Below are 12,677 nucleotides of genomic sequence, written 5' to 3'. Positions count from 1 at the left end.
CCCCCAAACCCATAGCTAAGTCATGACTCCTAGACAAAAAATAATGGGTTGCCCCTGAGTCAAACAAAACGAAAGATGGTGTATTATGAACAAGAAAGGTACCGCCTACCGGTAACTACATGAGCATCGTTCTCGGCCTCCTGTTTGCCCATCATGAAGAGCTTCCCGCTGCTTTTCCGACCTCCACCCTGAACCGAGGTGTTCGAAGTAGTTGGCTTAGCTGCCGTGTTCTGAGTCACACTATTGTTCAGGCGCTGATAGGATCCTCCACCGTTGCGGTTGAAACCACCATTGTTGTTGTTCTGCCCTCCACGGTTACCCCAAGACCCATATGGCATGTTGATAGCAAAGCTCTGGCTCAGAGGCTGAGAAAAACTCCCCTGATAAGCCCCTAAAAAGCCTCCAACTTTGGCACTAGTACAGTCGTGCCTCTTGTGACCCACTCCACCACAGTTGAAGCAGGTAAGGTTGGAGTTGTCACTAACACTCCGACCACCACCTCTTCCCCATGCTCGAGATCCCACTGAAAAACCAGACCCACCAGAAAAAGCCCTGGACTGACCATGGTTGCTCTTCTTGTGACCCGACTGATTGACACTCTCATTCTCTGCCTTCTTCTTTTTAGTGGTTCTTTGCTTAGCCTCTTTGGCCAAGTCCACCAACCTCTCAGCCTGCCCAGCCTACGCATATACCTCTTTTAGATCGGTAATAACTCCAGATGGTAACCTATTCATGATCTTAGGAGCCAACCCCTTCTCGAAACGAAGAGCCAAACCTCGCTGACCCAGCTGCATATCTAATGCGTAACGTGACAGCTCAAGGAACCGGTGATAGTACTCTGTGACAGTCATATCATCAACCATATTGAGAGAATCAAACTCGGCTCTCAACTTGTGACGGATGGGACCCCCCGCGATAACGCAGAAAAGATAACTTATAAATTCAAGCGAAAAATAGGAAATTTTTGAAACTTTTAAAATTTAAAGCGCGGGTTCGTTAAAATCTAAAATACAGATAAAGGATTGCGGAAATAAAGATTAAATTATACAAACGTGATAGTCAAGGTGAGGGAAAATATATCCCTCGAATGACAATACAATAAATCCTAATAAACCGACTACAAGGCCAAAGTGCTCGCTAGCTCACACATGTCTTCACCCCATGAATGCACCACTAATACCTGTCATTCATGTAAACATGAACGCCACAGTCAGTGGGGAGTAACTCAAGGTTCTCCCAGCCACAAATTGTCGAAATGAACATAACAAAGAACTAAAACAGGTAAATCATGTAAGATACTTACAAAAGATATGAATGTCAAGTTTATATTTAAACATGGCAATTTAATGAGATAGAACAAGATAGATAAACATTAGCATGATAACGATTAAACTACTCACATGAGACAATTAAATAATATGAAAGAAAAGAATACGGTCATTTATAAAAAAAAGGCACGCATTTCTAGGGAATACAACATAGATATGAGATTAGAATCCGAATCATGTGAAACATTTAAGTAAAGGATCAACCAATGCAAACTACAAGAATACAAACCGTAGCCGTTATTTGGAAAACCACTTAGCAAACATTGCACGGGACTTGACTATTAATGTCACATTAAAACTTATGGCTTGCATCTCACCATAAAAACGGATGGGAACATCAATCCCGACGATCATATCGCAACTAGAGGGCTTATAGCTCACCCCTAGTATCCGATAGGACCAAGACAAACAACACAAGGTATAACTCTTACCTTGAAAGATAAATACCCATATCTATAACCAAGCAAGACCTTTACTACTAATATATAAATATATAATTCCCCTGGTAGGACGACAATGGTACTCCCAAGACTCAGTCCTAGTCTAAATCTGGCCAGACTCTCGGGACAGCATAGTTCCCGATTCGACATGCTGCAGAATAGTCCGCATCCAAGACCCGAACCCTAAATCGGAAATCGAGAACCGACAATCGGCAGGACAGACCGAAAGGTGCGGAACATATGAGCTAAACCCACAATCGGCAGGACAGTCCGAAGGAGGCGTAAAGATAAGTCAAGCAATACGGTATAGCATAAAGGAATTATCAAGAATACGACTCAACCAAGCGATACGAATCAACTTGGAAAGAGACTACTTCAAGTAATGAACTGATGATAATCCAAGTGAGACATTTCATGCCAAATCATAATCATGAATATGAATAAGTAACCCATTTCTTCGATATTTGTCACTTGAATAAAAATGTAAACGAACGAAAATGAACCATTTATAATAATCAAAACAAGCATTCAATTATAAATGACTCAAATGTAAGATAAACCATTTACTACTCAGAAGGCATGAATAATTAAATTGGTCTCATATTAAAATGAAAACACGTAATTTCATACATAATTGAGATAATTAAATAATGCATTCCACCCTTGTAAATCACGTGAGGGAAATATATAAATGAACGATATTTAACGAATTAAGTTATATAGAGCGTGAGATAAAATTTAAATAACCGCAACGAAACCTTCATGAGACCACACCATCTTATAAACTAGCCCAATATCTAACGGCGTAAACGAACCCAATCTGACAAGCCAAACTCCAAGTGGCATGATGGCATCCCATGTAAACGGCCCAACTAAAATAGACAAGACAACCTAATTGAATAAAAATAATAAGTCCAAATAATTTAGTAACCAAAAATCACCAACACTAAGAAATAAACAAGGGAGGAGGGGAAGAAAGGGTGTGAATCAGCCCCTTTACCCGAGTCCAAACCAAGCCACGAGGCCGTGGCTGCACCACCAACTCACGGCCAGGCAGCCACTTATACACCAGCCACTACAGCCCACGCAATCACTCTCTCACGGCTGCCCATAACAGTCCCGCACCATCTTGTTAAAACCGTCCTAACACTGTACAGAAATCCCGTCCCGCAAAATAGCACTTTGCCGTCCTAAAATAAGCACCAAAATAGTGACACAAACGGTGCCAAAACAGACCCAAAACAGGCCGTGAGCAGCCTTCCACACGACCATCACTCGACTGACCACATCCACCATTCACACCACCCTAAATTCCATCACAAACAACATAAAAGTCCTCTGCTTTCACGTCTAAAAAAGCCCAGAAATGAGTCGTTATAAGGTGACTCTTAAGATGAGAATAAGCTGAAATATTACCCAGCTAAAACACCGATTTCAAACGAAAATGAAGCAAAACTCATAAAGCATAAAAGTTTACCGCAACTAAACATTCAACACACGAACTTAGCATACAAAACGATATAATATCAAGAGATTTCGACATTTGTCGAGTAACCTATCACCGTTACCTTACTCCTCGAATTTCCGAGTAACAACGCCCAAAACATGAGCCTTTCTTCAGTCTTCAAGGTCTTCAACTAAAAAGGAGGAGAGACGAGTTATTTAAGACAAGAAATCGAGTTGTCATTTAAGACGGTATTTCGAAACCTCAACAAAGTAGAAGCTTTCTTACCTTAAAAGAACGAGGAAGGGACGAGGAAGCTAATGGTACAAAAATAATGGAGTTTGGTTGAGAAATAAGGGAGGAAATGGGGGATGAGGATGACGGAATGGAGTAGTTGTTTTGGTTGCTGCTGCTGTTTGATTTTCGTAGGAAAAGGAAGGAGAAGGAAAGAGTGAGGGGTGTGGGGTGTGGGGACGGGGCTCTTAATAGCCACAACAAAATATCCAAAATTATTAATAATAATAATATAATATATAATAATAATATATAATAATAATAATAATAATAATAAATAAATTTATATAAAAGGGATATTTCAAGGTAGGGTGTAAGAGGATAGGTGAGCATGTTGTCGATTTCTGGTTGGTCCGGATCAAAGCAGGTACAAAGTAAAATGTGACGGTCTATAGCTAGACGGAATAATGTCTCGAGTTTATATTCACTTGAGACAGAGACTAATATTATTACTGTCACTATTATTATTGTCCGACCAAAACATGTATACATATATTCTTATATAAATTATGTCTCAAGAATATAATTTAATAATACGTATTTTTATAAAAATGAGCTATTATATAGTATGTTCATAAAAATCGTGTTTGACATAAAATTAATTAAATTGAATAATTCAAAATATATAATAAAGTGATTAAACGGTTTAATAAATTTTAAATGTCAAAATGGGGAAATTCGCGGGTGTTACAATCACCCCATCTTTTAAAAAGTTTCGTCCTCGAAACTTGAAAGTAGAAATGGAGGTTATAAAAATAAAACTGAACTTTTTGAAATTGGTAACCAACCATTTAAAAGGTTATTTATCGTAAGAATCAAAATTCTTGCAAAAGTTTCGAATAAAATTTTTCGACAAAACCAGATCGAAAGGTAAGTCATTGGTATAAATCAAAAACCAAAATACTTTCAAAAACATTAATGAAGAGTTTTCAAAAGTATAAGTCTCATTCATGGAACGAAATTGCTCTTATCGTGCACACAAGAACGCTAACTTTCCAATTCAAAGACAAATTTAAAACAAAAATCATTCGCCGACGAGCGTAGAACAAGTTATTAAACGTCTCTAATAACGAGTTCTAACATCCGATCAACGTTAAAATCAGAAGAAAAAGGTAATCTACCCAAATTTTCTTTTGCAAAAGCCAAAATAGAAATGAAGGTTTCACCTTTAAACTCACAAGGGAGTCAAATTCCTGAAAATAAAATATTAAACTTTGACAAAGAAGTCATAAATAGATCAAGGTTAACAGAAATTGGATAAAATTTAACGAAATCACAGGTTTAGCAACTCAAAACCATGATAAAGAAGTCTATACTAAAAAAAACAAATAAGGGACAAAATCAAATTTTCACTTTCAAAATTTTAAAATAGGTAAGGTTTTGTAAAGTAACATAAACTTTTAACAACGAAACAAAACTGGTAGCTTGAAAGTTTAGAAGTTGTACAAAAAGAAAGGTAACTTAGACATCATAAATACAAAGTACGCTAAGAGGATCCAAACTTAACCAACAAAAGAACTATGATAAACTTTCTAGGGGTAAGAATTGAAGTCAAATCTACAAGGATGTAAAGGAAAGAGCTTCACAGGTTACGAGTACCAAACTTAAAGGAGGAGCACGATGAATCGAGAAAGAGAGGTATGAGCGGTAACGATTATGGTCAAAGGAGAAGGAAAATAAGACAACAAGGAAATGTCAGGTACTCCAATCTCAAATAACAACATCAACCTAAGCGGTTCCGAAAACTTCTAACAACAAAACTTATAACCACATCCCTCCCAAGGATTTCCTCAAAACACTTATGTCACTTCATCCTAAGTCATTCCATGAAACAAGGTACTTCACAATAAGTGTGATTTCACCACTCCAAATCCTCAAACATCTGCAAACAACTTCCACAAGATCAAGGTCAAGGTTTCCAACAAAGCTATACTCATATCCAACTAGTGTCATCTAGAAGTTTCCTAAAATGGTAAAATCCTCAATTAAGGATCCTAATTCCAAGCTCTAAATTCCCAGAAAAGATTTCTCAATTATTCCACAAGGTTCTCATATAGGGCAAGGTCGTAACAAGTTAACCTAAAACTCCTTTCATAAAAGTTCACTCTACTACTCACTCTTTTGAGAAAGATGCATAATCACCCAAGTTTGAAAAATCAATAGGATCTCGAGTCCTTCCATCCTTTTACTTATTAGGGATTCCCAAAGGTGGAATTACACTCAACTACAACATCATCCCATCATCTCAAGTACACAATACCACCACAAAGTTTCTAAAACCATAGGGTCAACAAAGACTTCTCAACAATGTAGTTTAGTCTCACTTTCATACCATACATCCAGTAGTAATCAAGATCACTCACTTAGACCAAATAATAATTCCACAATTAGCATTTCTCATATGGTAACATATACATTATCAAAATCTCATATCCCATGCGACTACGAAAGCCAATCACAAACTCGACTTACTTAGTCAATCGTACATCCTCAAATCCACCATTCAATTTCATCCATTTTAAGTCAAGTACTAAGCACTAGCATCCCAAGACACGTCTCACTACACTTCCCAAGCCTTTTAAATCCCAAACATAGACAACAAAGCCAAGTTCTATAACCTTAGTAACAAATGCAACTCACACTTGACACACAGAATCCACCAACCAAATATACTCACTTTATCAAGGATAGATATAAGAAACATCAAGTATGTCTCATCACACTACCTAAGTCTTTCTAACATCACAACCTCTCAAAACCAGGGTTAAGGGTCAGACACAAACAATCTCCTCAAAAGTCAAAATTTCCAACCAAGGTCAACATTCCTCAAAAGAAAGAGTACTATCAAAAGGCGTTAAGAGAGGATTAACAAGGATCAAAGGACAAGTTAGGGGTACGAGAGTAGCTTTCAAGCAAAACAGAAGAGAGTTTAGAAGAAGGATAAGCACCAAGAGGCAAAGAATAAGGCAAGGTACACAAAGAATGAGAAATATCTTCGAGGAAGTAGAAGCATTCTTCAAAGGTTGAACAAATCTTCAATGCTCGACAATAGGCACCAAATCTTGGTCTTCACATTGGTAAGTTTACGATTATTGATCCACGGGCATAACAATTATTAAATGACAATCAACAAACATGTTAGAACCTAACAAAGAGCAAACACATTATAGACTACCACCTTAGGTCCTTAAGTCTACCCATCTCTCATTCGTTACTCAAAGTCAAGTTCAAATTTAAATTGGGGTACACGTGTGTGCGTCGGGAGCAACATAGGCTCTGATACCAACTGTGACACCCCGCGATAACGCGGAAAACATAACTTATAAATTCAAGCGGAAAATAGGAAATTTTTGAAACTTTTAAAATTTAAAGCGCGGGTTCATTAAAATCTAAAACACAGATAAAGGATTGCGGAAATAAAGATTAAATTATACAAACGTGATAGTCAAGGTGAGGGAAAATATATCCCTCGAATGACAATACAATAAATCCTAATAAACCGACTACAAGGCCAAAGTGCTCGCTAGCTCACACATGTCTTCACCCCATGAATGCACCACTAATACATGTCATTAATGTAAACATGAACGCCACAGTCAGTGGGGAGTAACTCAAGGTTCTCCCAGCCACAAATTGTCGAAATGAACATAACAAAGAACTAAAATAGGTAAATCATGTAAGATACTTACAAAAGATATGAGTATCAAGTTTATATTTAAATATGGCAATTTAATAAGATAGAACAAGATAGATCAACATTAGCATGATAACGATTAAACTACTCACATGAGACAATTAAATAATATGAAAGACAAGAATACGGTCATTTACAAAAAAAGGCACGCATTTCTATGGAATACAACATAGATATGAGATTAGAATCAGAATCATGTGAAATATTTAAGTAAGGTATCAACCAATGCAAACTACAAGAATAGAAACCGTAGACATTATTTGGAAAACCACTTAGCAAACATTGCACGGGACGTGACTACTAATGTCACATTCATACTTATGGCTTGCATCTCACCATAAGAACGGATGGGAACATCAATCCCGACGATCATATCGCAACTAGAGGGCTTATAGCTAACCCCTAGTATTCGATAGGACCAAGACAAACAACACAAGGCATAACTCTTACCTTGAAAGATAAATGCCAATATCTATAACCAAGCAAGACCTTTACTACTCATATATAAATATATAATTCCCCTGGTAGGACGACAATGGTACTCCCAAGACTCAGTCCTAGTCTAAATCTGGCCAGTCTCTCGGGACAACACAGTTCCCGATTCGACATGCGGTAGAACAGTCCGCATCCAAGACCCGAACCCTAAAACGGAAATCGAGAACCCACAGTCGGCAGGACAATCCGAAAGAGGCGGAAGATATGAGCTAAACCCACAATCGACAGGACAGTCCGAAAGAGGCGTAAAGATAAGTCAAGCAATACGGTATAACATAAAGGCATTATCAAGAATACGAGTCAACCAAGTGATACAAATCAACTTAGAAAGAGACTACTACAAGTAATGAACCGATTATAATCCAAGTGAGACATTTCATGCCAAATCATAATCATGAATATGAATAAGTAACCCATTATTCGATATTTGTCACTTGAATAAAAATGTAAACAAATGGAAATGAACCATTTATAATAAGCAAAACAAGCATTCAGTTATAAATAACTCAAATGTAAGATAAGCCATTTACTACTCAGAAGGCATTAATAATTAAATTGGTATCTTATTAAAATGAAAACACGTCATTTCATACATAATTGAGATAATTAAATAATGCATTCCACCCTTGTAAATCACATGAGGGAAATATATAAATGAACGATATTAAACGTATTAAGTTATATAGAGCGTGAGATAAAATTTAAATAACCGCAACGAAACCTTCATGAGACCACGTCATCTTATAAACTAGCCCAATATATAATGGCGTAAACGAACCCAATCTGACAAGCCAAACTCCAAGTGGCCCGATGGCATCCCATGTAAACGGCCCAACTAAATATACATGACAATCCAATTGAATAAAAATAATAAGTCCAAATAATTTAGTAACCAAAAATCACCAACACTAAGAAATAAACAAGGGAAGAGGGGAAGAAAGGGTGTGAATCAGCCCCTTTACCCGAGACCAAACCAAGCCACGAGGCCGTGGCTACACCACCAACTCACAGCCAGGCAGCCACCTATGCAGCAGCCACTACAGCCCACGTAACCACTCTCTCACGGCAGCCCATAACAGTCCCGCACCGTCTTTTTAAAACCGTCCTAGCACTGCACAGAAATCCCGTCCCGCAAAATAGCACTTTGCCGTCCTAAAATAAGCACCAAAACAGTGACACAAACGGTGCCAAAACAGACTCAAAACAGGCCGTGAGCAGCCTTCCACACGACCATCACTCGACTGACCACAACCACCATTCACACCACCCTAAATTCCGTCACAAACAGCATAAAAGTCCTCTGCTTTCACGTCTAAAACAACCCAGAAATGACTCGTTATAAGACGACTCTTAAGACGAGAATAAGCTGAAATATTTCCCAGCTAAAACACCGTTTTCAAACGAAAATGAAGAAAAACTCATAAAGCGTAAAACTTTACCGCAACTAAACATTCAACACACGAACTTAGCATACAAAACGATATAATAGCAAGAGATTTCGACATTTGTCGAGTAACCTATCATCGTTACCTTACTCCTCGAATTTCCGAGTAACAACGCCTAAAACACGAGCCTTTCTTCAGTCTTCAAGGTCTTCAACTAAAAAGGAGGAGAGACGAGTTGTTTAAGACAAGAAATCGAGTTGTCATTTAAGATGGTATTTCGAAACCTCAACAAAATATAAGCTTTCTTACTTTAAAAGAACGAGGAAGGGACGAGGAAGCTAATGGTACAAAAATAATGGAGTTTGGTTGAGAAATAAGGGAGGAAATGGGGGATGAGGATGACGGAATGGAGTAGTTGTTTTGGTTGCTGCTGCTGTTTGATTTTCGCAGGAAAAGGAAGGAGAAGGAAAGAGTGAGGGGTGTGGGGACGAGGCTTGATACCGTCGTTTAGTATCATAAATAAAATTTATAATTCCGAGCTAAACTAACAGAAGCTAGTGGTAGCAAGGGTCGAACCACAGGGAGGTAGGGAATTATTAGTTGCTTTCTATATTTCGATCCGAAGTAACAAGTAAGGGGTTTGAGTTGAATTGGTCTAATACTAATGGCGATGAAATTAAAAGTAAACTAAAGAAACTGGATTAAATCAAATATAAAAGAAATGCTAAGACGGTCGGTTCACTATGGCTGCGATGGCGCATAATCCTATGTAAGTCTGAAATAAGGTCGTGTAGATGGGTAAATAACAAGTCTTCTCAGTCCAAGTTAACCAGTAGCTCCTTTCGGCCTATGCTACTAGCCCCTAAGTCTCACTAATGCTAGCTCTCGACCTTTGAAAAGTGATTCTTAAAGCCTAAATTACTGTCTTTCGATCTTAGCAATTTAGTCGTTCTAATTCATTAATTATTTCCCTCCCTTGTCTCTCGATCTTAATGGGTTGGTCAATACTAAGCATCTAACAGGTTCCCTCTCGGTCTCATTTGTCAAATATTGCACTTAATAAATTAAAAACGAAGCTAATCAAACACGCGTCAGTCGATCGACCAACTAGCACAGTCGATCGACCAGATAAGCCAGTCGATCGACCAATGCCCTAATTCAGGTCGCCTAATTCTACGCCATCTACGCTATAGATCCCCTACATCCTAGCACAAGGGATTTAGCTACTCATGTCTATGACGAAAATAACAATAAGATTAAAGCATAAAACTACTGAATTCATGATTGGAATAATTGAACAAACAAATAACATAAAATGATAAATTCGGCTTCGGGAAACTAATCTACCAATTCTAAACTAAGAACAAAAAGAGTAATGAAACTGAAATAAGAACAAGAGAATACCGAATGGAATTTGCAGAACAAAGATCCAAAACCGAATGCGAAACTAACTTGTATTGAAGGAAATAGTTATAAACTAAAGAACCCTAGAATTTTTATATGAAAACTGGAGGCCTAAAACTGAAAGCTAAAGCTACGTTATAAAGGAAAAGTACACAGCTATTATTCCTAAACCTAATAACTTGTGGGCTTGATAAATCTCGATCTTTTAATTCTCGTCTGAAGTAGTGTCTTGGTCGATCGACTAAGCATGGCAGTCGATCGACTGAGTAGCAGCGAACAGTAGCTACTGGAACCCGTGGGGTGGTCGATCGACCACTTGGACCAGTCGATCGACCAACATATTGTCATGAGAATTGCATTCTGACGATTCTTGCAGCGCGCGCTGATCTTAAAACAGCTGCCATTTCTTCGTTACTTGGTCAAATCAGGCGTTCTACACGGCGTTGGAAAGCTAAGAGGATAAGTTTTCATCTCCAATTGGAATCACTCGAGTATCTTCTCTAGAACTCGAGATATAGCCATCTGAAGCAGCCTGCAATATCGTGAGGTGCTTCTTTGCTTGTTAAACTCGTACGCACCCATGCTTTTGCTATCTTCAGGCCTTGAAATGCATTCTAAACTTCAAGTCCGAGTCAAATATTCATGTCTTTCCTAAGCTTAGCTTCCGGGGTCAAGATTTGGTTCATTTTCTACCCATTTCCGCAATAATCTGCAATATTACATAAAAACACGAGAGTAGACAGAAATAGGGGAAATAGTAGAATAAACTACATCTAATAGACATAAAATGCGTGGAAATAAAGATGTAAAACATCATATTATAGACACGCATTAAACTTCCCCAAACCAAACCTTTGCTTGTCCCCAAGCAAACTAAATGCAAAACTAAATCTAGATAGAAAGGAGCAAAACATGGACAAACTGAAAACCGTCTACTTAAACCAATTTAATGCATATGAATCAACAACTAATAGCTCAATGTCACGCAAACGAATTTATGCATATTTCGAAAAGATGTTGAACGTTTGACCTTGCAAGACTTTCAAGATTGGACTCTCCCAGGTCACTCTTCTCTCAACAAAGCAAATGGTAAGCAATTTATATGTAAGAGAGAAAGAGACAAAAGTCGCTCACCTAGACTCAACCAACATGATCATGCATGCAATATAGTATGATAAATAATTCTAGCTACCGTGCACATACATTCCAACCATTCAGGGTCCATCACATGCCGAATACTTGCAAAGATTTGGATAAGTGAAGCTATGGGTAAGAAGAGGCAAAACAATATGGGAATGAGAGGGAAATAGCCAATCTAGAATCCTAACAAACCGAATAAAACATCCACTTCTAACTCAATGAAATAAGCTCAAATGCCTTAATGAATTAGGCAAACACTTCATTAATCCAAATAACACTCCTCATAAAATATGAAGCAAACATAGGAGTAAACTTTTTTTCTCTTCTTTTTTTCATTTTTCTTTGCCGTTTCTTTTTCTTTTGTTTTCTTTTTTTTTTCCGTTTTTTTTCTCTTTTTTTTTCTTTTTCGGCAGTCACTATTTTTCAATTTTTTTTTTCATTTTTCTTTTTCTTTCCTCCTTCATTCATTACCAACTTCATAGAGTGCAAATCGAGCCAAAATTGATACAATACAACGAATACCACTAAAACTACTAAACTAGCTCAGCAAAAGGGTAGGCTTAGTTTATGGATTGTAGCTAAAGGGTCAACTGGCAATTTTTGGCTAATGTGAAGCTAATGGGTAAAATGAATAAAAGGGATTTTCGCAAGCATTCTCCAAACATGCAATACCAACCACTAACCCGAATGTATGCAGGCAAAAAGAAATTAAATATCATACTTGTGCAAATTAATGTTACACGATATGCAGGGAGTAACTACTCACAATCCTAAATGAAACTGGTCATGAATGACACCAGTTTATAGGCTCTAATTCCTTAGAAAGTTTTGTAGTTTGCCAAAATTTCAAGTCAAGTCTAATTGTTCAACAAATTTTGAAACGAAATTCGAGATATTGCAAAAACTTTTGCTAAAAGATGTGAAACAATGCAAGGCTTAAGCAAATGACAACTATCAGTAATGAATACTCCAATCTGACTCAACCTATATGCTAAATTAAACGTGATATTTATGAATTTTTTTTTTTTTTTGATTTTCTGTATATATAGGGGA

This window comes from Silene latifolia, chromosome 10, assembly GCF_048544455.1.
Source record: "Silene latifolia isolate original U9 population chromosome 10, ASM4854445v1, whole genome shotgun sequence".
NCBI classification, from domain to species: domain Eukaryota; kingdom Viridiplantae; phylum Streptophyta; class Magnoliopsida; order Caryophyllales; family Caryophyllaceae; genus Silene; species Silene latifolia.
Note: the sequence above shows the minus strand (reverse complement) of the source record.